Source organism: Miniopterus natalensis, chromosome 7 (genome assembly GCF_054644295.1).
Source record: "Miniopterus natalensis isolate mMinNat1 chromosome 7, mMinNat1.hap1, whole genome shotgun sequence".
Taxonomy (NCBI): Eukaryota; Metazoa; Chordata; class Mammalia; order Chiroptera; family Miniopteridae; genus Miniopterus; species Miniopterus natalensis.
Window position 1 is genome coordinate 19628751 of NC_142087.1, and position 27416 is coordinate 19656166.

Genomic DNA, 27416 nt, shown 5'->3' on the forward strand with positions numbered 1-27416 from the left:
CCTGTGAAAGTTATTAATTGGCCTCTGGTAATTACTTTCCAACTAAAAGAAACTTCTGTTCTAAATGTTCATTTATGTATTCATTGTTTGATAATTTAAAAAACCTTTTTTCTTCTTCTGAAAAAATAACAGAGGGTGGACTTAGGTTTTATGCAGCCTTGAAAACTCTGAGTTTGTGTTGCATTTGCTTGATCACCTATGAGGACAATGACAACTTTTGGGGGACAACACTTCTCTCATCTGGAGACCACTTCCAGCAGTGGGAATTGGTTGGATACCCCTGGCCACAGTGGTTGATTCCTAAATTGACACATGATTCTTCTTGAATAATTACAGAAAATACCAGAACATTTTAGGAAATATCAGGAAAGAGGCAATCCCTTTCCAAGCAGGCAGGATACAACCTCATTGTCATCTTGGCAAAATATTAGAAGGATCTGCATGGAAATGAAGCCAACACAGAAAAAAGAGAACTGAGAAACACAGGCAGAGTGACAGTGTGTCCTGAAAATACATAATCCCCTGGATCTAGCTGTACCTGAAGTCAGTTCTAAGACTTTGTTATTATGTGAGCTAATATTGTGCCTTTTCTCCGTAAGACATATTGGGTTTGGGCCCTAGCTGATGTGGCTCAGTTGATTGAGTGCCATTCCATGCACCTAAAAGTTGCTGATTCAATTTCCACTCAGGGCACATGCCCAAATTGTGGGTTCTATCCCCAGTTGGGGCATGTACTGGAGGGAACTGATTGACGTATCTCTCTCACATCAATGTTTCTCTGTCTCTCCCTCTCCTTTCTACTGTCTCTAAAATCAATAAAAATGTGTTTTTTACAAAAAGACATATTGGGTTTAGTTTCCATCAGTACAATAAGCATATTATCAGGTTTTTATTCACATAAAAAAAAAATCAATATAAATTAGATTTGCCACAGTTAAAAACAAATCTCCTATCACCCTTAAGGTGAGAATTTCTCACATAAACTGTCAATGTAAGAAATGTCCAAACCTGTAAAGAATTTTTATGAGTTTATTTGACCCAAATTGACAACTGTTGAGAAGCAAAATCTCAATTGATTGAAAATGTGAGAAAACATTGTCAGATGTCAAACCTCAGTGAAGATCTGACAGTTCACACAAAGGCAAAACCTTGTGATAACAATGGATGTGGAACATCTTGCAAGAAATCTACCCCTCTTAGTACACTAGAGAACACACAGAGAGATTAAATTCTATCAAAGTAATGAATTTGGGAAATCATTTTCTGAGATGGCACAGCTCAAAGAACATCAGGATTTCACACAGAGGGGAAATGCTATGAATGTATTGAATGTGGGAAAACTTTCTCTAAGAAGACATATCTCAGTGCACATCAGTGAATTCATACAGGGGAGAAACCCTATGAATGTAATGACTGTGGGAAAAATTTTGCTGATAATTCAATCCTCATAACACATAAGAGAATTCATACAGGTAAGAAACCCTATGAATTTCATGGCTGTCAGAAAACTTTCACCCACAATTCAGCCCTCAGAATGCATCAGAATTTACACCAGGGGGAAACTGTGAATGTAATGAATGTGGGAAAACCTTCTCCAAGAAAGAAATCACACTTTAGGGACATGAGAGAATTCACAAAGGGGAGAAACCTTATGTATGTAATGAATGTGAGAAGACTTTCTCTAACAAGTCACACTGCAGTGGACATCAGAGAATTCACACAAGCAAGAAACCCTATGAATATAATGAATGTGGGAAAATCTTCTCCAAAAAATCACACTTCAGTGGACATGAGAGAATTCACAAAGGGGAAAAACTTTATTAATACAGGGAATGTGGGAAAACTTTTGCTGATAATTTGGCCCTCAGGGCACATCAGAGAATTCACATGGGAAGAGAAATGCTATGAATGTAATGAATGTGTGAAAACTTTGTCCAAGACCTCACACATCAGAGCACATCTGAGGACTCACACAGGGGAGAAACCCTATGAATGTAATGAATGTGGGAAAACTTTTTCCCAGAAGTCATATGTTAGTGTACATCAGAGAATTCATACAGGTGAGAAACCCTATGAATGTGATATAAGTGGGAAACCTTTTGCCCATAATTCAAACCTCAGAGCACATCAGAGAGTTCACACAGATGTAAAATCCTATAAATGTAATAAGTATGAGAAAACTTTTTCCAAATGTCACACCTTAATGCACACCAGAGAATACACCCAGGGGAGAAACCCTATGAGTGTAATGAATGTGGGAAAACTCTGGTCTGCAAGGCAGCTCTTCAAGTACATCATAAAATGCACACTAGAGAGAAAACCCTTCATGTGATAAATTTGGGAAGTCCTATAGAAACTCATCCTTTATAACTCACAGTGAAGAAGCTCATGTCACATAGACTGGCAAATTGTTAGCTGTAACTATTTCCTTTTCTAGTAGACACTAGCTTGTCTAAATTTCCCAATCTGTACTTCATCCAAGTGGGGCTAGTTGTGGAATATTATGCTTTTACATTTACTTTAGATGTGGAAGATAGTTTCTGTCAATGTCCCGAATAACCAGATGGCTTCATTAAAAACTTGAGAACACTCAGGGAAAAACACAAAAGTCTCTACCACCAAGCGAACTTCATTAAACATCAAAAAATTAAGATTAGACTAAAATATTGTATTCTGATAAATAATATTTTTAACACATATTGAGTTTGCATCAGGTAGAGTTTTTCTATGGAGATGTGTCAGCTTCAGAATTGAAGGTAAAATCTTCACCTAGAACTGATATACTAAAACTTATGTTTTTTATGTAATATTGTTTTATAGAAAATATATAAGAAAATATTTACTTATGCACAAACTCACTGTGGAATGTGAAGTTTTAAAGATGGAAGAATAACTGAAATTCTGTAAACAAACACCAATAAATGTTTGTGACTAGTTTCTGGAAAAAAATAGTCCAAGTCATGAGAGAAGCAAATACAGTCCCAGTGGAATCACATGGACCTTGGGGTTTATGTTCATGTAGAAAAAGGAAATTAACCAGAAGAAAGGAAATAGTATATTCACCTGTGGCTCCCGATGATTCATCCTGAAATTGTGTAACTCCTGAGTCCTGTGTCCTGGTCTGGAATCTCTTATCAGTTACCTATTATTTCATTGTCCCAATATTTTACTCAACAGTCTCAAGGAGTAAAATTATGCATCTTAATTATTTGAGTACATCACCTCAAAATCACCTAGAAGACTTAAAATTAAATAACAAGATAAAGAAATTAATCAGATCCTTTGATAGAGATTTTTCTTGTTAAATTTAGGAAAAACCTGTGCATATAAAGTAGTTTGCAATTTTATCATTTCAACTTGCAATGAATAATGGATGTTAAAATTATAATTTTATATTTAAAGGTGTAATAAAATTTAATTGTTTTTAAAAAGTAATGGAATGCTTAAGAGAACTCATGTCACCTTATTTATAACTTTGAGCTCATAGATTTCAAAGAGTTACTTCAGGATTTATGGGCACTTTGCTTTACGTAAGCAAATTTGTCCTTACATGCATTAGACGTAATTCAATTAAATATGTTTAATTGAGGACTGATTGTACTTTAAAATGTTTAAAGGTATTTCACTAAATGAGGCCAATCACTGTGACTATTTCTATGATAAACTTTAGTTAGTTGAATATTTGTGAATTAACAAATGCAGATGGTTGAATTTTTCACAAGAGCTTTATGAATTAAACAGAAGCTTTGAATGTTGAACTTGACATTTAAAAAATAATGCGGCTTTTAAATTTGCAACTTGAGGTAAGAAAGGTGAGGGGATTAATAAGGAAAAAACCCCTCACAGACACAGACAACAATATAGTGATTACCAGAGGGAAGGGGTTGGGGGGAGGTGGAAGAGACGACTGGGGGTGGTGAACACACAATACAGTATATAGATGATGTATTATAGAATTATACACCTGTAACCTATATAATTTTATTAACTGATGTCACCCCAATAAATTTAAAAAAAGACAAATAAATAAATAATAAACCACATACACATACAAATAAATACATTTACAACCTTAGTTAGTAGAATATTATTTAGAACCAAAATAATTATAAGAAGCTATTTCTGTACAATAGGCTTTCTTAAGACTTAAAATAGCTCACATTAACATTTTTCAATTAACATACAGAGTTAGAGCAGATGTCTCAGAACGGGATTCAGGGGAAGAGTCTCTTATTTTATCTTATTCTGCTTAATTTTAGTAGGGTGGAAGCAACATAAACAAGTTTTTAAGAAGAAAGCAAAGAGAAAGATGACAGGGAAAAGAGATTGGAGACACACATTCATGTAAGCGTGCGCACGCACACACACACACACACACACACACTCACATATCCTGTTTTCTTTTCTATATGATAAAAAGATAAAATAAACATTTGAACCAAGAGTTATTTCAATGTGTCTGCATATAATTTTTGAGGAAACATTGACCTATCGCTAACAGGAGGTGGCAACTTAAGTGCAAGTATAAGTGCAAACTTTGATTATTTTATTTTTATGACTGGAGCTTAAAAACAGTCAATGAAATAGTTTTGATGCTCTGAGATGTTGCAGTACTTCATTTCTTATTTTCTTATATATTCTAGAGGTATGGAAGCATTAGGACAAATGATTTAACACTGATAAATCAAGAACATAACTTCTAATATAAATAAACATATATAATATCATCTTGATTATTAATATAAGTATTGAAGACTAAGTACAAAGCATAGCAAAATTTATTTTACTTGTTTTTCTTTATATAGAGGTATATTTTCCCCACACATGATATATCTGCTAAAAATAAAAATATATATATAAAACCTTAAATTAGATGGACTATGTAGTCTGTCTAATATCTCATCACATGGTAAGATTATAGGGGAGGAAAATGTTTTCTATATGCTTCTAGGTTCTTTGGCTGGTCTAATAGTCAAATTAACATAAGACAGATTAACAGGAGAAAATCAAATTTAATTAAGTACTTGTGGAAGGCCCTATAGATATGGGACTCAAGGGAAAGTTGAACAAATGAGACTTATATGCCATCCTGAGATAAGGAATGGGACAGAGGCCAGGGGCTTCCAAGGGAAGGAGGGTAATTCACAGGTTGATAAGAGCAGATGTTTGGTAATTAGACGTTAGTCCTCCCATACAGACAGGTCATGTAGATGAAAAGTTACCTAAGGTAATAGCTCTCTTTCTGGACCAGGTCTTTATCTAAATTGTTTTAGATAGTTAAGGGAGAGGTAAAAGTTCTTGAATCAACCAGGTCTTGATTGTCTTCAGCTCAAAATAGTCCATATGTCAAAGTGACACATTTGGGGGAGGCTTGTTCTGAATCTCTTGTTCTGAATCCCTTCAAAATAATATCTAGGTTTTGTTTTGTTTTTTAATTTTTCTGTGCTTGTTTTTTACTAACTTTCTTTCTGAGTCAGATAAAACCACACTATCTCAAGGAGAATTAGGATTATTAAAAGAACAGGTGCTGACAGGTAGTTCAATAGGTTAGAGCATCCTCTATGATGTGCCAAGGTGGCAGGTTCAATTCTTGGTCAGGGCACATACAAGAAGAAACCAATGAATGCATAAATAAGTGGAACAACAAACTGATATTTCTCTCTCTCTCTCCCTTTCTCTCTCTTGCTCTAAAAATCAATAAATTTTTTTAAAAAATTCTTAAAAAAAAGAAAAAGAAAAAGAACAAAGAGGCCTCACTTGTTTTGACTTTCAGTCTGGGCTCCTAAGCTTCCATAGAGTAGGCCTTGTTGGGAACTGAAGACAGAAGATGTAGGGAAGGAGAGGCTGAGAACCTGCTCCTAGCGCTTCCCCCAAACCCAATCCATGAGGCCCACCTAGGCTTACAGAAGATCATGCATGACATTAAAAAGGTGGTGCTTTAGCATGTGTGAGAATTAGTTGGATGATCTGCTAAAACACAGACAGCTTGGGACCAACCCTAGAGTTTCTGAAGCAAATTTGGAGGGAAACTCCAGAATTTGCATTTCTCACTGTTTTCCAGCTGATACTGATGCTGCTAGTCTGCAGACCTGGAAATCAATGACTAAGGAGATGGGGTAATGGCCCAAAGGCAACAAGAGGACTTGATAAACTAGCTCCCAGATGAAGCCTTTCTTCATGGCTAGCTCTGGAAGGTGGGGTGGAAATGCAGCCAATGCCTACAGATCCTCTCGCAGCCAATCAAATATGAACTTACATCATCTGGCCAAAGAAGATAGGTGAGGGCCTATCAAAGTTGCCAACCGCTGGCCTATGCTTCTTTAGGTTAAAAGTACTTGGCCTTGTTCTGAAATTTTGCTGAATCCCATGCCAACAGCCTCTTGGGAACACATTGTTTTTTAAGAACCCAGTTATTTGCAAACATCTGAAAGCAGAGGATAGGGCTCTTGATGAAGAGGTGTTGATACTCATGTGGAGAAGAAAGCCTTAGCACCACACTTGGATGGGCCCAGATGTGGCAAATCCTCTGTCATTATACTCAAAGATTCCTTCTGCGTTTAGAGACCATGATTCTATATCTTATTTATAAATGCTCCAAGTTTCCTCTTTTCCTCGCTCATGTTTTTCCTTACAGTCTTTCCTGGTGCTTTAATGAGACCCACGCCTCTCTGACATTAGCCAGAACCATCCATATCTGGGAGTGGAGGGTGTTTAGCAGTAATTACTTCTAAAAACCATTGCTATTATTTCCCACAAACACATTTATAAACTTCTCTGTATCCTACTGCATCTTCTTCTTCAATAATTGTGTTAGCACAGAGAGGATGCCCCTAAATATTTTTCAAGTCTAAGGTATCCAAAATAGTCCTTTGATTGCTATCCAAACATCTCCACCAGTCTTGATCTCCAGGGAACAGACAATAAGCTCACTGCTGCTTCACAGATGTGAAAGATCAAATTATGCCAGAGAAATATCCATGCCAGTCCATATGGAGCTAAATGTAAACACAAAATCTAGGTTTTATAACATCTCCTTCCAATCACCTGACAACTTGGGTCTGGATATAACATGTGGACATCAGACATTGAACAACTCCTGATGGCCTATTTGGCACTCATAGTTCTGGATAAAGATTGGGAAGAAAAACAGACCAGGAGGAAACTGCACTGTGTCAGAGCATAGCCCACCCCTTAATTAAGGCCCACTCCATCCTATACAACCTACATTCCAAAAGGGAGCCTGGTCCTGCAAAGAATCTGGAATATCTCAATTTGTAAATGGACTTGCGCCTTTTACTTTGGGTAGGTTACCATCAGTGTGCCTTAAGGTAAAAGCACACTGGAGGTGAGATAAACCATAAGATCTGTGATCCTTACTGCCTTTTGGGGTCACTGACTGCAATCACATTATACAACTAAAAATGAGTCAAAGGAATGGGGCAACATGAAATATTTGAAATGTCTTTGTTTTGGGAGGTATAAGGAATATTAGGAGAAAGAAAACCTTCTAGGCGGTAAATGTCAACCATCTCCCTATAAACTCATTTTGTGGGTATACGTCTATGCCTTATAGAAAAGGACTCTCTCAGCTGCATAACAGACCACTTAATAAAACAATAAGCATATCACAATGTTCATGGATTCTGTAAGTGAGGAATTTGGAAAGAGCACAACAAGCTATTGTTTCTGCTCTGTGATTTGTGGGACTTCAATTGGGAACCTTCAAAGGTTGGGGGTGACTGGATGTTTAAGAGGTCAAATCATCTGAAGGATTACATATTCACCTGTCTGGTTGTTAATGTGTTGAGTTCTCAGTTGGGGTTATCAGCCTAAGCACATACATAGGTGCTCTTCATGTGACTACATGAACTTTCTCACTGCATGGTGGTTGTGTTCCAAGAACACATGTCCCAAAAGAACAGGAAGAAACCTCTTATGAAGTAGCATTATAAGTCACATGACTTCACTTTGGTCTTAGTCATGAGCTACCCACATTCAAGAAGGGAGAACACAGAATTCTACCTCTCAACAGGAGGGATATTGAAGTCTCACTGTAAGAGTGTGTGATATGGGAAATATATTTTTTTAATCTGTGGAAAATACAATCTGTCAGAAGGACCATCTCACTTCTCCGAATCATAACTTTTGCCATTTGATTAATTTACTTTTCGTGTCTCATAAAATTGTAATTGCCTTCTTGTAGCATGACACCGTCCACTCAAAAACAGAATCCTTACTTCTGTAGATTAAATTGCTTTGAAAACACAGTTAAGATTCCACAGACACACAGTAGATGAAGGAGGATAGGTCTTAACAAAAGAAGACAACCTGTTTTGAGTAGAAGCAAAGGGAAAATTGACTCATAATGGAAAACCTGCATGATTTTTTTTGGACCTGTGGCCCATCCACTTTTCCTTGGACAACTGGAAAACCATAGTTAAGATGAAGAGATCAGCTAGGAAACTGCTCTGACTGACGGCTACTAATGGTTGATAGAAGAATATTTTATGATCAAAGTAGTTATAAAATTAGAAATGAGCCCATTTGAGCCCATCTATACCATTATCTGATAAGCCTGAATATTTCATAGAAATGGACAAATGTCTATAAGAGATTATCTACTGCGTCTGGTGGTCCTGGGTCAATCCACAGCTGTTCCCCATATGAAAAATTCCTCAAGACTCCAAAGTTCTGAAGACTTTGAACCTGGGGTTCCTGGGTACAGGCTTTGGGCTCTTTTGCATCTCTTTGTCTCTTCCTCAATTCTGCTAATGATTCTAAGGCTCCTTACCTTTTTGTGAACTTTATGAAAATGAATGCTAGCAGTGATCTGGGCCCCTTTCCTGAATGTCCCTCTCCTCTCTCAGCAGCCTTGGAGATGAGACAATGGGTTAATTGAGGTAGTATCTGAATTTGGGCCCTGAAGGAACCTATCTCTCTGTTGATTTTGGACTGTGGTCTAACTAAACAGCCTCAAAATATTTTTTCAGAAACTTTTGCCAATATTGCAATTTTCCACTAAGGCTTTTGAGGATGAAGAAACCCTCAGAGGATGCTTCATAAAAAGGAAAACTAACATTCTAGGCCCCTCATATATTATAATTTATAATATATTTATAATATACTTTATATTGCATTTATAATATTATGTATAAATATAATATTTATAAATATACCTTTTTTCTTCTTCATTAAGATACACCCTCTGATATTCAGTGTGTATCTTGTTGAATCATAATTATGAAATCCACAGCAATTGAACTGTAAGAAAGAAGGGTCCTATCTTCACAGGGGGGCCATGTCCTGCTAAAATAAAGCAGTCCCCGTCTCTCTCTCTCTCTCTACTAGATGAGGTGAATAACATTCTTCTTTATGATGGAATTAAAGTGATTTCAAGAAGAGGTTCTTCAGTGAGGAAAATTGACTTAGACCTGATACCTTTGCCTTCTTTCACCATTAATAAACGAGGAACAGTGAGTTTGGTGTACTAGCAGCATAAATGCCTCTATCACCTGGATCAGAGCTTTTCAAACTTGGGTGCATCGGAATCACCCCAGAGCTTATCAAAATATATATTGCTTCTGGGGGCTCCACTTTCAGAGCCACTGCTCTTCAGCCTTACTTACAAAGCATGGTCTGTGGACCAGCAGCATTGGTCCTTGTAGCCTCTGTCACACTCCTGAAACGGTTCTTGCACTGAACTGGTCTCTCCATTATATTTACACTACTTACTAATCCCACTGACCCCTCTCCCCTCCCTGCTGTTGCTGAGACTCTCTCCTCTAAGGATCCTACACCAGTTCTCTCTTCTGGCCCACATCCTACAGGTTGATTTGTGTGTGTGACTCACTTTTCTTTGTCCTGGATATAAAGGTTAGTGTTTCCACAGTCGCCTCAGAAAATTTTCATGATCCAGTATCTCAAAGACTGGTCAAATTAAAGACATATATTTGTGTTTTATTTATTTTTTAAAATATGTTTTTACTGAATTTTAGAGAGAGAGAAAGGGACAGAGAGAGAAATAGAAACATTAATGAGAGAGCAACATCCAACGGCTGCCTCCTGCACTCCCCCTACTGGGGATGGAATCCACAACCAGGGCATTTGTCCTGACTGGGAATTGAACTGGAGACCTCTTGGTGCCTGGGATGACACTCAATTAACTGAGCCACACTGGCTGGAGCTATATATTTGTGTTTTAAAATACACAAAAATTCATGTTGATGGTTGGAAAAGAGGTGGTTATTAATGCATTGACTTGGGCCTGTGTACTTCAGATTCTTTAAATAAGGGCACAAATAACATTATTTCATATGGATTATATACTTGGGTATTTACCAGGCACTTAAAAGTTCATGGTTTGTAATAAGTATGTGTAAGTGATCACAATTATTATAAAGCATAAAGGACCAGATTTAGCAGAGTGTCACAGGTGGAAGAGGTCAGCTGGACCTTTCAGACTCACTATGAAAGGAGAAAACCATGGATTCCAATGAGCCCTGCAAGCAGAAGTCACTCCCAATTCCAGATGGACAGGATGCAGGGACAGAGTTTCAGAAACACAAATAACAGAGTGAGCTGATCTTCCATTTCATTGGTATGGGGACTTATGCTTCTGACAGCATCCCTTTAACTAGGGAGCGTACTATTACACACATCCAGCCTTTCTAACACTAATGCAGAATCCGTGACTTATTTAGCTATTTCATGCCCGAAGGCTTTCCACTGACAACCTTGTTCTTTCCATACAAATGCCAGGAATATATCTTTCAAACCAGGTTTCCTTCTTTTGCTAATCATTTTATGGTGTCTGGACTGTATCCTCTAAAAGAAAATAAAACACCTTGGGCTTAATGTCAGCTGTCAAACGAATGTTCTCTTCATGTTCCAATGACAGGCTATTACACCTTGTCCCATCATATAATTCACAGCTATTGTGGGAATAGATGTGTGAATTCCTAATGGAAAGCTGAGAACAGGACATGAGGTGTTGTGTAATAATAGTAGGTGCACTCATGAGACACCTTAAGGACAAATCATCGAGAAAAATGATTTATAGGATGAAGTTAGATTATATTGCAACATGCTATTGCTATGTGTCTTGCTCTCGTCACCCAAAATTTATTAAGGTAGTGATGTTAGGCGTGAAGATAAATGAAGCTCTCTCCTCCAGTATTTACATCATAATACATCCAGAATAGCAGATCACCCATGTGGGGAAGTAGCTATAACAAGGTAATTATTTTTCTTCTGGTGTGATGACCACTTATATCAAAATGCAAAAAAAAAAAAAAAAAGATTACTTTTTTCATTTGTGTGTAGCTAAGAAAAAATTTATAGGGCAGTTGGTCACACTGCCCTATACATTAGAAAGTGATAAATTTAATAAGTATATTTGTAAGATGTGCCCACTGGGATAATCTTTTGCGAGAATGAGGACCCGTCAAAGTTGGCCCCGTGCAGACGTGAAGAACAGTGCAGTTGGACTCTGCTCTCGTGCCTGCTCGGGGCCAGGGGTGAGAAAGAACATGTCCAAGGTCACAAAACATCTTTCTTATTTCCAGGACTGCACAGGTAGCCTTCATTTTGTATATGTGAGCTATCTAAAAGCCCCAATTTTGTCTCTTTATAAATCTGGCTTATAGGGGGTAAAAGGTTGTTCCTAAAAATCCATCAGACATATATCTATATTACCAAGAAAATGCTATATTTGGGGTCTAGAATTTTGTAAAGCTTATCAATTCTTGTGGAAATAACATTTTAAAATTAGTTAGGGGACCATATAAAAAGGAACAAATAACAGATCTGAGCAGTGTGTTTGACAAAACAGGCACACAGTACACCCCTTCATGGATGAAGCTTTGTTATACATCATCCAAAAGGCTCACTGTACATGCTGGAATTGGGAAAGAGGATGTGCTTACAAGAAAAATAAAGAAGAAAATATCTGTGGACTAGTGGCATCAAGCTTCTTACTTAAGCCAGAAAAAAAATCAGAATTAAACTTTGAAATTGCGTATCATGCTGCTGTGCCAGTGCCAATGTTTTATACTATCAACAGCCATAGGTAAACTACAGCAGTAAGGGTGAGAACTAATAGGTCTCCTGAATGAAAAACTAATCATCTCTAGCTAATAGTTTTAATAGCTATTGACATTTCTGATTCTAAACTGAACAGAAATAATGCTTAGACTATTAACATTTCACCGGAAGAGTTATAAATATAATATTTCTTTAAATTTCTGAGGTATTTTCTGAAGGCCTGGCTCAGAGAAAATAATCTTATTAACACACTTATCTTGGTATAAATATTCACATTATTATATTAATTTATATTATTAATGTTCATAGTTATAAGACCAATATTTTTACCAATTAAGTGATGCTTGTGTTTCAGTCACTGCTGTGGGGAGGGAATGGGGGGAGATATGATAGGTAGCTACAGCACCAGCCAACGGAAGAAGGCGTTTCCAAGGTAACTTGTTCTGTCTATACTTGAAAACGGATTTGGGGGGAAACAAACTGTGAACAAACCAGTTAGTCCATTGGAAAGTCACTGAGATTTACCTCCTCCTATGAACCAGATGCTCTGTCCTCACCTAATCAACCTACATAAAGATGGGGGGTAAAGAAAGTTATCCATGTCAATGCAGCAGGGAGATGCTGGAGAAATGGACTGAGGACGAATGTTTCTGTTTAGGTGTGTAACCCTGCAGACTTACTGTGGGGTTTTATTTCATCATCTGAAGCAAAAGAAACCAAACTCATGACCTCTAAGATCTCCAATAATCAAATGACAACTATTTTTTAACTTGGAGTTAAAAATCTTTACTTTTACTAAATTTTAACTCTAAATTCTATGTTGAAATGTAATATTTCCTTCAATTATGAATATAATAAACCACAGTAGTAATGGCAGGAGCTGTCCTTAGTCATCAGTAGAAACTACGGACACTTTTCCATTATATTACAATTGTCGCAGCTGTCTCTCCACATCATTTACCCTCATCACATTTTTAAATTTAAGGTAGTAATTAGATGCACCACGAGATCCTTATTAAGTTATGTGATAACACAGAGGCATATATTACTTATCACAAATTTATCTTCTTACATTTAGATAACTGTCTTTCAAAAACTTGTTTTGTAAAGTTATATATGCAATATATGTATATGTATATACATATACAGGGCATCCCAAAAATGTGTATACACACTTTGACAGCTGATAGTTTAAATATTTCTTTCTTTTCAGATTTAACCCATTGGAATGAATAATTTTTCAATATATGTATATTTAAATTATATATATAATTTAAGAGACTATTCTTAGAAACATTTCATGGGCTCCACCAGACCTCCCAAAATATTCATTACAAGAAAACTAATGATAAAGCATTGACATAATGAGTGCCTTAGACAGTGATGTGATATGAGACAGATATCCTTGTAACACATTTATAAATAATGAAACAGGTAAAAAGAAAGTAAAATCTTGTTTAATGTCACATAAATTGGACCAGATATATAAGCCCAGGGCCTTGGGTCTTTTTTATGTTTTCTCAGACATCCACTTGAAACTTTTAAATGCCAAATTGGTGCAAGTTCTGCCTCGTCACAGATCTGTAACGTCCCACCTTGCTTTTGAATTATACAGATGTATACATCTCAAAAACTTGAGGAAACACTCTAAAAGCCTTGAGGAACAGACTTTGCCAAGTCCGTGTTCTCCCTCAGTTGCACTGGCTTCAAAGTCAATTAATGGTTTAGATACTCTCCCAGAATGAGCTCAACGCTCAGCTAAGGACCAGGGAGAAAGGGGAAGAGCAAACTCTGACTTACGCAACACAAGAGTTGAAAAGATGGCTTTGAAATAGGATACAAGCCTCTGAACCGCTTCCCGGAGTCTATTTTGTTCCTCCCGCACTATATGGTTTGCAGGAACTTTGAAGTTCACATTCGAGACTGCAACTGTCTGAATGCAGCGCAACAAGATATTCTGTGAAATTAGGACAGATAGACTTATTAGCCTCGTGGATACTCAATGACAGATGAGCCACGCATGCTTGGAAGTTCAGAGTTAGTTCAAATAAACCTCCAAAATGTTATCTGTTCATCCAGAGCTTATCCAAATGATCTGAGTTTCTTCACCATCCAAAGTCCAGCTGACACTCGTGTGAGGATTTACTTTCCCATGAGAATTTTCTTTCTACTCTCAGCCAGAAATATCCCACACAGTTTCCCAAGGTTATACAGCTGAGAGGTCCCAAATGGACTGGAAAGCAAAAATAAAGGGAAAGGTAAAAGGCAATATATTTAACGTGGAATCTAGTTATGCAGAATTAACGTCCTAAGTGAATACTACAGGTCTTCACATATAGCGCTCTGCTAACGCCTGTAAAAGATGCTACAGGTGTGGTAACTGTAGTGTACAGGAGCCAGAAAATAGTAATCTGTACTCATTCTTGCTTTGCCATACAAAACCTAGGTTCTACAGTAAAATAGCAAAATGGGAGAGTTAGAGAGGATGGAAGAAAGAGCTGCAGAGATGATCAAGGCCTAAGGATGTAAATCTAGAGGGAGAGGCTCAAAGAGCAAGGGCAATTAATCATGGAGAAGAAAAGGCTACATGGAGCCAACATGATTCATAGGAATAAATGAAATAAAACAAAGATGAAAAAGTATCCTAGGCAAGGATAGAGATCAACTGTGTCTCATTTACTCTGAGATCAAAACCAAAAGAAAACATTGTAGTGGATCTGAGAAACAGACTGATAAAGTTGTTCCATTTCAAGGCGAATTACTGTGGGAAAGTGTGTAATCGCCTCTCTGAAAATCTTGATTGAAATTTTATTTTCTACCTAACATTACTTAAATGTGTTCTATCTTCATTTCAGAGGATGGACAAAAAGATTTTTCAAGATCTTCCTGTGAATGAATTCTGAAACTCTGTGCATTATCTTTTAATAATAAGAGTAAACACAATCATCAATTAACCTTGCCTATAGAAAGACTGTGTTCTAAGAGGAACTCTATTGAGAAATAATGATACATAACAGGTACCCTAACTAATGATGGCTGGAAAATTCTGCACCAAGAAAGGGATCCAGTGGCCACCAAATCATTCCCCAGACCCATTTTCCAATTCATAGAAGTCATGCATAGCTTTTGTTTTTAACATAAAATGTGGCAAAACACCCTCTGTATGCCTGCCTTATGACATTTAATGCAATTTATTGACAGGCTTTAAAATTACTTTGGGTATGTGACATAGCAGCAGTATTTAATGTTCAATTTTTCTCCACATACCTATGAGTTCCCTCATATTTCATAGCCTATTTTTTCTTCCCTGGGACCATGTGGCTGATTCTGATCAATAAACTGTGAGAGGAAGTAGCACATCTTACTTCCAGGTCAAAATGCAGATGAGGTGTAATTTCTTCATGTGTCTCTCCACGTGGCTGTGCTTCACATAGAGCTCAGCTAAGAAGACAGCACTGCCAGAGGCATGCTGATTGGATCACTGAATTCCCAGAGCTACACTGTGCTCACATGAACAGTGTACAGAATTTAAAGAGTTAAGCATTGCCCATCTATCAGAATTTAAAGAGTTAAGCATTGCCCATCTATCTTAATAGCTATGATAATGCTTGAGATAATAGTTAAGGTAAAGACATTTCTAATCCACTCTCAGTTCTCACAATAGCTACCCTTAAAAAGTAACAGCATCACTGAGTTTTGGCTATGGACAAGGAGCTGCTGTTTTATCTGTTAATTCATGGAAACGTGAAATCATTTATCAGCCATATCCTTACATTCTGATTACACTTACCACAGAGTTGTGTGTGTCTTTTTAACTATGAACGTCACATGATCTATTTAAACAATTATCAAAATTGGGTTCATCTGAAAACACACACACACACACACACACACACACACACACACACACACAGATTCCTAAATTTACCTAGTTTTAAGGAAGTAGACCTGGCTGGGTGGCTCAGTTTGTTGGAGAGTTATCCCATACACCAAAAGGTTGCAGGTTCAATTCTTAGTGAGGGCACATACCTAGGTTGTGGGTTCGATCCCCGGTCGGGGTACATGTGGGAGGAAACCAATCAATGTTTCTCTCTCTCTCACTTCCTCTCTCTCTAAAATCAATGAAACATATCTTTGGGTAAGGATTTTAAAAAAAGAAACAAAATAGTCATGCTATGTGTACTGTTTCGGCAGCATTTACATGCTGCATGAGCCCATTTAGGCACCTAATCAGTGTACATGTGAGCACACATAAACATTAGTTAGGAGTTTCATTATTCCACATAGTAAACATTTGTATAGAGCTCACTACAATTAAAGGAATGGATTTGGGGGGAGGCATTGTGGAAGAATTGTTTAATAACTTTGAGCCTCATTTCTAGAGGCTTCATGGATTTGTGAAGCACTACGATTCTGGTTGAATACAAGTAGCATGCACACAAAGTTTGACAAAATAAATAAAGTACTCATCACCACTACCATTTTAGCTCTTTAATTCTCATAACTCCTTGAGGTGGGCTCTTTAACCTCACTTTATAACATAAATGAAAGCTCGAACAGCGATAAAAAATGAAATTAGAGTTCAAACCTAGATCCCCACCCTTTATGTATACTATACATCTACCATGTGCTAAATAAGTCCCCGTTGTGTCCTCAGGGACCTGGCAGAAATGCATGGCATGTTCAGACAGAGTACGTGAATGGAGCATGAAACACTGACTGTGTGAACTTATACAACTGTGGTTAAGGGAAACCCCAGGAGCTTGAAAGAGCAAGGATGACTTGAGAACCATTAGACCTGAAGTGACAAAGAAGGGACGCAATTACAGGGACCCAGCAAATGCCTCGAGCTGCAAAGGGGACCATCCTATATCACTTGAGGCCCTTGATATGCGAATGACCACCAAAGATCTATGTTCTCTCTTCCCCATGAAGATTTTTGTGTGTGTGTGGCTTCCATTGACCCAACCCAACCGAGGCCGGAGAGTTACGGAGGGTGCTGGGGAGCCGCGAGGTGTCTCCAGCCAGGCTCAGCAGCAGCCTGCCACAGCCGGGTCGCCCGTGTGGCCGGAGCACTGTGGCCATGACGGCGCCTTCCTCCTAATCCTCCTCGTGGGTCTGAGCTGCAATGCAGCTAACTGTGAATTGTATTTAAGTGATGGAAATTTCATCAGCCACCCCAAATCCCCCAATTAACTAACACATTGTACACTCTTGGAATACTGCTGAGAATCCCCCCAATAAGTGATCCTGGCGGCTTTGCCTGTACTTCTAGTGCTTCTTTTGTTCCCCTGCCTTCTTTTTTTTTTTTCTTCTTTTAAATAAAATTCTGGAAGGTCCAACTTCCAAGAAAGTAGATTAACCAAATACTTTTCCTTCAAGTATTGATGTCTTCAGCTACCTTGAGAGGAGGGAAGTCTTATTTTGACTCATGGTGTACTCGGAGGAGCCGTGGAGCGAGGCGCTGTGAAGGGAGCGCTGAGAACAAATTCTCTTTCCCAATCTGGTTGATGTTGGACGATTCAGCAGCCTCTGTAAGGCAGAGTTTATGACTCAGCTGTTAAGGTTCAACCTTTCGATATATTTGCTTAACACAAAGAGAGTTTTAAAAGAACTGCAACTTAGGGGTTACTCTAAACATTGGGTGGCTTCCTACCAAACCTTTATTTCCACTGTTTCTTGTTAAGTTGGCAGATGTGGCCACAGTGAGCCAGCATTCTTGATATAGAACCCTGGGGAGGATTCGGGTGATGCTGTGCTTTTTAGGGTGAGGTGAATGTTCTCTACTGTAGTCCCAGCCCTTCCATATGAGTGGTCTTACTCTTCTCAAATTCAGTTTTCTTTCCTGCTTGATCCCTGGTGCTATCAGGTATTGTTGACAGTGATTCCATCCATTATAATGTGTGATGGGTAGTGTGCCATAATCACTAATCTGCGTTATGTACACACTCATACTTTTAGGTAATCCACAAAGGGTTCTACACAGACAATCGACACAGGAGTTCTTTAAGGTACCATTCATACCTAAGTCAGTAAATCGCAGTGTTTGCCCCACAATCTGAGTGGTTTACTTAGGAAAAGGCAGACACGGTGGCCTAAATTATCATTGGTTTTGGTTTATAAGTTTTATTTTTCATCAACACTTTGGTTTGGTTCAACATACCACTGAAGTCATCTAAGCATGGAGGTCCCTTTAAAGTCCATGGATGCTCCCAGGACAGATGAATTTATGTGAGAAGTGGGCCAATTTTTCCTATATAAGCAGTATTACCAAATATTGTTTTCTGTTCTCAAATAATTGCTACCTAATTAAGCATCAAACTGACAATGGCCATGTAGTTGTCATTTGCTTTCCAGAACCATCTGGTTCTGTGTTCCTGTCACTCTGACATTGCACAATGTAAATTGAGGAAGCAAAAGAACCACCACTTAAATTGGTCCATTCAAATTTCTCCTGACGCATTCTGGTTGTTAGGATTTTCCATTGCCTGGGACCTCTTTGCTTTGACTTCACCATGGGCCAGGGTTCTATAGCTGCCCTATAAAATAAATCCAGTTGCTCTATCAATAGTGACATTAGAGGCTACCAAGAGTTCTTAGCTTTTCTCAGTGTCATGGGCCTATGTACCTATCTCAGAATAATGTCTTTAAATGTATAAAAAAACTTACATAGAATTACAAAGTAAGCAACTACACTGAAATATGGTCATCAAGATATTAAAATGTGATATGTTAAAATGTTATATATATGTGCCTATTGATATATTATAAATAACCATTTTAAACATATCATATTATAATTTCAAAGCGTGCTTAAATGATATTCTGAGATATTTGCAACAAGCTTCTATGGTATGGCAGAATCAGGGGTCCCCTTGATATGCAATTTGCTGCCTATAACAGTAACTGAAGGAAATGCTAAATTTCAGTTAGAGTCCGGTAAAAATAAAGATGTCATTAAAAAAAAAAATCAGGTTTATAGAACCCTTGAATTCCTTTCACAGACCCTTTGGAGGTCCATGGACCCCAGGTTAAGAATAGTCTAGTCTGGACTAATCTTGGAAAACTTAAACGCCTCTGCTGTACCTGTTCACTTTGGTGGTAAAAGAAGACTGGTATGGGGTAATTTGGAGAACAGCTCAATCCACTGAGCCATCTAGGGGATTAAAACATAATACAGTTTTAAACTATAATGTCCAGCATCCCATTATCTATTTAGGCAAGGACAAAGAACTACTTTAATTTAATGTTTTCCAATTAGTTCACCATTGAACTGGCTAGTGTGTTAGTCTCAAAGAAATAAGTCAGAAAGCTATCTTTCTAAACAGGGCTCCTTGATGGGCTTAAGGAGTAAGTGTAGACCTAGAGGCAGGTAAAATAAGGTTCTATCTGTTTAGCAAGCAGCCTCATGCATTCACAAATGGGTGACACTCAGCCAGGTTTGCACTTTACAGAGAAATACTGTAGCGCTGCTGATGCGCATCAGTTCTCTTTGCCTAATTTGGGAGCCACGTGATTCCAAGTAGGAGTCGCAGTTTGCCATTCTCTCCAGCCCTGCTCCACCTACATTAAACAGCCAGGTTTTAGTTTTCTCATTTCTGAGCGGCTGCCTGACTCTAATCATGACAAACAGGGGTGAGGCGAGGAGGCAGGAAAACCCTAGCAGGAGAGCAGGGCTTCCTCTCTTTCCTGTGCCCCATGCAGATTGTACACTACTTAAGAGCCCGTGAAAGTTAGAAACTCACCCTCTATGAAAAGCAAAAAAAAACCCTAAATAGATGTTTTTGAAAAAGACCCTCTCAGACAAAACATTTTTAGAACAGTTACTCACCCTATCACAGCATTCAATCAATGTTTATTTTTTTTCTCAATAATAACAACAACTTGTTAAAACGCTGTCCAACCGATCTGAAAGCTAAGCCGGGGAGGAAGGGGATGCTTGTCATTGCCTCCTCTCCTTTCAAGCCACCACAAATATTATGCTCTTGCTACTTTGTTTAACTTGGGCCGAATTCACTTCATAGAGTAACAGGGAGACAGAGTTGGGTCCATTAAGAATAAACTTCAGAAACCCTCTGGCTTCGGGGCTTTCTTGTGTTACTCCACCTCAACCCCAGGGGATAGGAAAGATGGGAAGATTAGCAAGGGCTTTGCCCTGCCTGTTCTTTGACTGAATGGCTTCAGAAATGCCAATTGAAATAATTATCAAGCCATTATGATGATTTGCATTAAAAATGGTAACTTTAGCAAGCAAGTCCCTGTGCTTGGAGGAGGGCAGTTGAGGGGTAGCATTTAATGTTATAAAAGGCCCATTGAAGCCATCCTAGCTTTCTGGCTTTCCGAGGATTACCGCACAGTAGTTCACAAAAAGGTTATTCTTCCAGCTCTATTTATACTCACAGTACTTACAGTGCATGCTCCCCGCACACCCATTCCTGGCATTGATTCGTGCCTCTGCCCAAACTCTCATCTGGCACAGATAAGGCAGCGGCTTCTGGAGATGGTGATGCAATGCTTGGAGCATGGCAGACAAAGAAAGGCCTCTTCTTATCAACACTTCCTTTGGCTGTTTAAGTGAAAATACCAGATGCCCTGGGTACCATTTCCTACTCCCTCCACCTCCAGCTGCCCAATTGTCCCATTGAAGCCCTTGGCTTACCCTGGATCCCCTTGGAGAATCTACTTAGGAGAATAAGGCAGGATATTAGGAAGATCAAGTTCTCACTCACCCCTTTTCTCAGTGAGGGAGGCTATTGTCTTTTGAAAGGAACCATCTTTGTTTGATAAATGTCACAGACTCTTAAAGGACCTGAAAGAGGAGGGGAGGGTGTAGTGTCTGACCACTACCAACACTCTAGGTGGCGGCTCTGAAAGGTACAGGGGGAGAGACACCACCCCTGTGCAGGACCATGTGGCCCTGGAAGCTATCTCACAGGTGATGGGGTTCAGGAACATCACTCCAGAATATCGCACTTTGGCATGCTGAATATTTCAGGTGGAAGGAATATGAGAAAAGGAATATGCATGAAGGACTTTTTGACCTTCCCCTGAAGCAGGTCGTAAGACCTTCTTGTGAGAAGTGCTGTCTCTAAATCCAGAGGAAGAGTCTATTTCTGAAGACTAGGGGACACAGAGAGACATCTGAATGGACAGGCCTTGCTAAATTTCCTCCAGTTTACTACACTTAGCCCACACCCTGACCTATCAGATCTTTACAGGATTCTTCACCAGACCTCACAGAAAGACTTAAGTTTCACCATTTCTTTGGGTCTTCATTTCCTTATGAAGGCTCCTGAGTCATGTAAAACTTACATTAAATAAATTCATATGCTTTTCTCCTGTTAATATGTCTTTATCAGTTTAATTTTCAGACCTAGGCAGGGATACTAATGTTATTAGAACCCCAATGTTTTTTGCCTTGGGTCCGCCTGCCTGCATGCACTGGCCCAAAGAAATGCGTAAGCAGGGATTTGCAGTATAGGAAGAAAAAATAGTTAAATATTGAATTGGCCAACATGGAAACAGGGAGCCTGTGCTCTAAACAAACCAACTCACCCTTGGTTACAGATCATATAGGGCGAAATCACAAGACACTATGGGTTAGGGGTTTGGGGTTGTGCTGGGAGCTCATTGGTCGGAGGTGAGGTAAGGGTAACAACTCATTTCTTCAGGTCTTGAGGAGAGCTCTGAGGTCTTCTCCCATGTCCCTCCGTCCAGTCTCATGGGAAGGTAGCCAGGTTTGTTTCACCTTAGGGCTCAGGAGTGGAATCATAACTTAGGTAATGATGTTATCTTTAGCCTGCCAGAGGTCCAGACCCTGTTACCATTAGTCAGGTCCAGCCTACTGTCTTCTGCTGCCTCGGGGGTTGCTAATTATCTGAACACACTCTGATGCAATTTCCCTGTTTCTACCTCAGTTCCTCTTCAAAACATGCCAGTTGGTATCACCTGCAGACATAGAGTTTAAGTTGCAAATAGTGGCATTGGACAAGCTACTTCACTTTTCTTAACCTTAATGTCTTCATCAATGGAGATAATGGAACTTAATTCCTGGGAATTATGTTTTAATTAGAAGAGTAAGTAAAATACATAGCAAAGTTTCAACCTATGGTAGATAACACAATATTAATTAGTAATATTGGGAAAAGCATCAACGGTCTAATTATATATGGCCAGTCTTCCAGTTAGCATCGTAGGTAAGGAGGGACACCCGTAGTCAGTGATGTGGAGCTGTCATTTTATCATGCTCATGGTTTCTGTGGGTCAGGAACACAGACTGCACAGTGGGGACCATTCTCCCTGCTCAGTGTCACAGGCCTCAGCTAGGAACGTGAGATTGCTTGGATTGTTTGAGAGGTGACACTGGAATCTTTTAGAGGTGACTTTACTCACATACCCAGCAGTAGATGCTGCCTGTCATCTGGGATATCAGTTGGGGCTGCTGACTGGAAGAGCTCACATAACCTGCCCATGTGGCCTGGGCTCCCCCAGAGCATGGTGAGCTCGGGACAGTCAGACGTCCTACATGGCAGCTCCAGGCTCCGAAGAGGAGCATCGCAGTGAAGGAGGCTTAAGGTGGATCATGGGCAAAGCGTCAACGGTCTAATTTTATATGGCCAGTCTTCTAGTTACCATTGAAGGTAAGCTCACCGTGTTATCACTGAAACTCACCGTGTTATTAGTGAGGCACAAACCCAGATTAAGTAGAAGACAATGTAACTTCACCTCTCAAAAGAAGGCATGTCAAATTAGGTGAACCATTATTTTTTAACCACTGAGCCCTGAAACTAAACGATATTCACGGTTCTCTGCAGTTGCACATACGTGAAGAATGCTATTGTACGATTGTAGGCTGTAAACATTTCCTAACAATCCAAAGCAATCAAAGGAATTCAATGACATACAGGCTCGGTATCCTGAAAGGCACCTCCACTCTTATTCTCAGGACTCAGTTACAATCGTCCCTCGGGATTCATGGGGGTTGGCTCCAGGACCTACAAAGATGCCAACATGGTGGCTGCTCAAGTCTCATATAAGATGGTGCAGCATTTGCACGTAACCCAAGTGCACCCTCCTGCAGACAGGCACACCTCGCCGCATCTTACTGCGCTTCGCAGACAATGTGCTTTTATCAGCACTGAGGCCAAATCCCCCACCAGCAGAAGGACTAGGACTCACTGAAGGCTCCAATGATGGTTAGCACTTTTTAGCAATAATGTCTTTAATTAAGGTATGTATATATTTTTTTTAACATGATGCTATTGCATACTCAATAGACTACAGTATACTGTAGACATAACTTTCATATGCACTGGGAAACCAAAATAATCCATGCAGCTGGCTCTGTTGTGGTGTCTGCAACCGAGCCTGCAGTAGCTCCAAGGTCTGTCTGTACTTAAATCATCTCTAGATTACTCATCATACCTGATATGACACAAATGCTTTGTAAGTAGGTGTTATTCTGTACTTTGGGGAAATAATGACAAGGAAAATAGTCTGTACATGGTCAATACAGACGCAACCATTGTAGGCCTACTTACCTAGTACACATCAGCAACAGTTCCTGGTCAGTGCACAGAGCCAGGTTTCGGATTCATCTCTCTCTCTCTCTTTCTCCCTCCCTCCCTTCTCTCTGGAAATAATCTAAATAAATATCAAGAAAAGGTAGGAAACAAAATGTTTTAATGAAATATTAGTCCAGTCATAATATTCCAATACTTAAAGTGATCTGCAGTAATTATAAAATGGTTAAGTCTTAATCCTTCCCTATCATACTTTTGTTATGTTACCTTTTAGGGCCCTTTCATCTGAAATCTGGTGTCAGCCATGTGACTTGATTTGACCATGGAGATGTTAACCAGCGTGACACAAGCAGAGTATGGAAAAGCACTTGTGAACTGGGATTGATCTTTCTCTCTCCCTCTTGCCTCTTTCATCACACCAAGAACATGCCCAGGCTAGTCTGCTCTAGGATGAGAAACATGAGGGGCAGAGCTGAGTCATCCCAGTCCCCTCAGCCAAAACCAGCCTAGACTAGCCGACAGCCAGCAATCCTCAGACATGAGTGAGCTCAGCCAAGATCAGTAGAACTGAAACTGAGGGTACTTATGACTTTTATTAAACTCAGCTTTGAATCCTAGCTCTAGAAGTCCTCTCTCCCTCCCCCATCTCTCCTTCTTTTCTGCACACCCTCTCAGAGACCTAGCCTTCTCCCAGATAATCAGCAACCCCCTAGGCAGCAGAAGACAAATGTTCCATCTTCAAGAACTTATTGCGGAGGGAGTGGAAGACAGATAATAAAAAAATAAATACTCAATATAATTTTTGGTAATGATAATTGCCATGAGGTTTCTAAAGCTCAGCCAGAATGAACAGGTACATAAAAAGATGATCAGCATCACTAATCATGAGGGAAATGCAAACCAAAACTACAGTGAGATATAACTTCACTCCTATTAGGATAGCTACCATGAAAAAAGACAAGAAATAATACATTTTGTCGAGAATATGGAGAAGAGGGAACCCCCATGCACTGTTGCTGGGATTGTAAATCGGTGCAGTAGCTACAGAAAACAGTATAGGGATTCTTCAAAAAATTACAAGTAGAACTACCACATGATCCATCTGTCACTTCTGGGTATTTATCTGGAGAAAACAGACTAACTGAAAAAGATACATGCACCCCCAGATTCATTGGAGCAATATTTACAAAACCAAGATATAGAAACAACCTAAGTATCCACCGATGCATGACTGGATAAATAAAATGTGGTATGCACACACATACAAAGGAATATTATTTAGCCATAAAAAAGAATGAAATCTTGCCCTTTGCAAACAACATGGGTAGACCTTAGTTAAATTATGCTAACTGAATAAGCCGTAGGAACAAAAGTACCCTATAATCTCACTTATATGTGGAATCTTAAAAAAAACAGAAAAATCAAGTTCCTAGATACAAAGAACAGATGGGTGTTTGCCAGAAGTGGGGGCTGAGGGTGGGCAAATGGGCAAAGGGAGACAAAGGTACAAACTTCCAGTTATAAAATAAATAAGTCATGGAGATAAAATGTACAGCATCGTGACTATCGCTAATAATACTCTATTGTATATTTGAAAGTTGCCAAGAGTTCTCATCATAATAAAAAAGTCTGTAACTATGTATGGTGACAAATATTAACTAGCCTTACTGTGATGATCATTTCCCGATATATACAAAGACTGAATTATTATGTCGTACACTTGAAACTAATATAATGTTGTATGTCAATTATACATCAATTTAAAAAGTTGGGAATAGAGGATTCATGGGGTTATTTGAAAAGGGGATTAGGAGGGGCTCTGTGAGGATGACATTTGAGCAGGTCGTGACTGATGCAATGGAGAGTGAGAAACAACAGCCCAGGGCAGAGCACCGCTGATAGTGGGAACAACCCTTCTGAGCTCCTCACCGTGTGCCCGGCACGAAGTGCCATGTGTCCACCCCTATAGTCCTCACCATGACTCTGTGAAAGAGGTACTGCTGTTACTCTCAGCATCATCCCTCTGTTCACATGAGGAAACAGAAGCTTAGCCAGGTAACCCGGCCAGCCCAGCACATGAGTGGCGAGTGGCGGAGCTGACCCTGGAGCCCCAGCGGCCTGCTTCCATCCTCGGTGCTCTTAACCATTACTCTACACTGCCTCCAGCTCTAAGTGAGGTCCAGCCTGGCTCGGTCAAGGCCGGTGTGGCTGGACCACAATTAGCAACAGGGACTCCTCTAGGAAGGAAATTATTTTAATTTCTAAAACTCACTCCAAACACTTTCCCTCTCTACTTCACGCCCTGCTATAGACTTGTAATGATTCCCCGTGGACAGACCGGCAGCCCTCCTTGACAGAAATCAAAAGGGCTGTTTATTTTAAAGAAGCTGCCCTTTCCTCAGCATCCTCAGTATGCCTACCAGTTTATCAAATGCAGTGGGTGAAGTTTCAACCACCAGGTGACATATGGGCCAGTAAGGTGCTTATTGTTAGTCGCCAACCTGTTTTCTATGGGATCAGTAAATGGATTGATCCATGACCGTATTTTAAATCTTGGTGGTAGGATGATGTTAACAAAGCTTCAGCAGTTTCTGATCCAAAGCCTTGCCTGTCCATGTGCAGGTGGCAGATGCTGAAAGTACAAGCTTGCAAACCCCCATACTGTTAAGAGGTAGTGCCTCTGCCAGAGACCCAACAGAGACTACAGTGATTCCCATTATTCATTCTCCTGGGATGCATCTGCATAAGGCTCCGAGGAGAAAAAATGAAGTTTTGTGCTTGTGTAAGCCACACACTATTTAGAAGACAAGAAGCACCCTATCACCGAGTCATTTAAGACCTTGTTTGCTCACAGGGGGTCACATTATGCCAAATGACCCTACCAGGACCTCTGCAGGGAGTGGTGTTCCTTCTTCTGATGTTCTGATGAACTTAGTGCAATTTCAAATGTTTATATGGAGAGAATTCTTTTCCCTGAAAACATGATGAAAATCTCTGCTGATAGTCATCATTTCCAAGACAAATTCCTTCCAGGATTCTCTGCCTTCCTCATTTTTTAGACGCCCCTACTAGTTTGATTTCTTAGGTAATTTTGCTTCCACTGTCTTTTTGACAAGCATATTACTAAGATACGTCATTTCCCTGTGTTAAAGAAGGTTGCCCTGCATATTTTTGGAAATGCTTTTTTGTACTTCTGGAAATGTTTCTCTAGGTTGGACAGCCAGAGTGAGGTTGATGGATCAAGGAGTCTGCACATTGTTTTTTAATTGATTAATGTCTAATTCCCTTGGATAGACTTTGCCAACTCATAATCATACCACCACTGTTTAACACTTCCCATTTCCCAGACAATTGCCAAAAACACACAAAATTTATTACTGAACATTAGTGCAGCTGAGCAATTTTTATATGCATATTAGTCAATTATGTAGTTTTATAAATTGCTTGTATATATTTTGCTAACTTATTAGTTAGAGTTTAATAAAACTCTGTAGCCAGGCTTGCGTAGCTCAATGGTTGAGCATCAACCCATGAACTAAGAGGTCACTGGTTTGATTCCTGGTCAGGGCATATGCCTGGGTTGTAGGCTTGATCCCCAGTAGGCTGTGTGCAGGACACGACTGGTCTATGTTCTCTCTCATCTATGTTTCTATCTCTCTACCTCTTTCCCTTCCTCTCTCTCTAAAAATCAATAAAAACATATATTTTAAAAAAACTCTCTACAAAACCAATAAGGCATGATGCCTTTATTAGGAAACAATCATTGATTATATTTTAATTCCTTGTATGGTTATTAATGCATCAATATTTCCTGCCTTCTAAAGACAGCTTTGCTTTTTATACTTTCCTTTA

General features: G+C 39.2%; 1 pseudogene; it reads left to right on the forward strand.

Moving 5' to 3' along the window:
- Positions 1 to 729: 729 nt before the first annotated feature.
- LOC148092716 (uncharacterized) lies at positions 730 to 2481 on the forward strand (annotated as a pseudogene).
- The last annotated feature ends 24935 nt before the right edge of the window (positions 2482 to 27416 follow it).